Source organism: Equus quagga, unplaced genomic scaffold (assembly GCF_021613505.1).
Source record: "Equus quagga isolate Etosha38 unplaced genomic scaffold, UCLA_HA_Equagga_1.0 HiC_scaffold_6745_RagTag, whole genome shotgun sequence".
Classification (NCBI taxonomy): domain Eukaryota; kingdom Metazoa; phylum Chordata; class Mammalia; order Perissodactyla; family Equidae; genus Equus; species Equus quagga.
The window spans coordinates 3,019-4,774 of NW_025794370.1; positions in this window are offsets into that span (position 1 = coordinate 3,019).

The window sequence follows — 1,756 nt, forward strand, 5'->3', positions numbered from 1 at the left end:
CGGACACCTGGGAACGGGAAGCCCTCTCGGTGCTCACGTTTTCGTTAAAGAGGGAGGAGAGCGGGAGAGGGTCGACGACGGACGCGACAGGTAACTGAATTCGTACCTTTGGTGTTGAGAACCATGAAAAGAGACAAAACGGAGGAGGGACGGGGGCTGGGGAGCTGCGGGAAGGGGCGGGTTGCTGAGCGAGGCGGGGCCGCGCCGGGGACGGGCCGTGGGAGCGGAGGCCCGGGGAGGGGAGGGGAGGGGGCGAGGGGGCCGGCGGGCTCGGGGCGGGGCCTCCCGGCACGAAGTCGGCCGCCCAGGCCCGGGAGGACGGCGCCTGCAGAGCGGCAGGGAGGCCCGTGTCCGGGTGTCCGGGGCGCCGTCAGAGAGTCGCGCACCGTGGAGTCCGGGAGGTGACTGGGGCCTCGGACGCCGAGGGTCTGTAGACCACCGAAGGCCTGGAGTCCAGCGAACCAGAAGCTGTGAGCCGAGGAGCGGCTTGGTCTGACCCCCGCCGGCCCCCCCCCCCCCCCCCCCCCCCCCCCCGGCCCCCATCCCTCTGGCTGCCAGGGTGGCGAGGGCCCGAGCAGAGAGACCAGCGAGGGCATCTGCACTAGCCAGGCACGACGCTGTTGGCCTGGAATGGGGGCCGAATATGCACCCCCCGAAAATGCCATTTTGGCATAAGGACTATTTTGAACTAAAGGCGCTTGAAAAGCAGGTGGTGGCTGGGCGGTTCGCAGCCGCCCACCGGTGCCCATGCCGGTGGGTTCTGCTGCTCCCCCCCGCCAGGCCTCCCCCGCCCGACCCCCGCGTCCCTCCGCCGACGCCCCGCTTCCGCTCCCCCTCTTACCGGCTTTCCGGCCGCGGACCGCTGGCGTCGCCGCCTGCGGGTCGGGGCGCGGGGAGGGGACGGGAGGCAGCAGGTGAGAGCCCGGGCCCAGGCACCTTGAAAATCGCCGTCCCGGGAGGCCGGCCGCAGCCCACACACGCCCCCTCACGCCGACCCCGCAGCCCTGCGCGGAGGATGTGCCCAGCCCGGAGGGGGGCGCCTGGCGCCGAGCGCGCGGCTCTCCTCCCAGGGGCTTCCCGCCAAGCCGAGGCGGCCGGGCTTCGGGCGGTCCAGGGACGTGGCCTCCGTGGTTCCAAGAAAAAGGAACGACCCCGCCGTGGCAGCGCGCACCCTTCGACAGCTCAGCTGGGAGAGAGGAGGACTGTAGGCTGGGCGGGCGTGGACATCCTTAGGTCGCTGGTTCGATTCCGGCGCGAAGGAGCTGCCCGAGCTCTTGCGCCCTCCTGAAGGGCCTCCCCGGCGCCCAGCGCCCGCTCCTGCCCCCGGAGGATCGCAGCGTCCTCTCGCGCGCGGGCCAGAGCCCGCGAAGCCTTTTCGGAACGCCGCCGTAGCTTCGCGTGTGCTGTCGCCGGGGAGCGCACCCGCGCCGTCTCCGCACGGTCCGCGGACGCAGTCCCCTCGGCGCCAAACAGCCCCCGTTGCTCCTGCCGTGTCGCGCAGCCCCAGCCGGCCCGCGACGTCCCGCGCCCTTTCCACATCGATTCACCCACCGCCCGCCATCCGGAGCGCCGGCTCTGCCGCGGCCGCTTTGCTCCCCATTCACAGAGCCCTGCCACACCCGTGGGCAAAGCGGCTGTGCCCACGACCAGCCCTGGAGGCTGACAGGCACACAGGCCCTCACAGGGGCCGGGGACCAGCACGGCAGCCGCCGTGAAGACTCTCCGTCGCCTGCTCTCCCTCCTCGCAAACGATGCT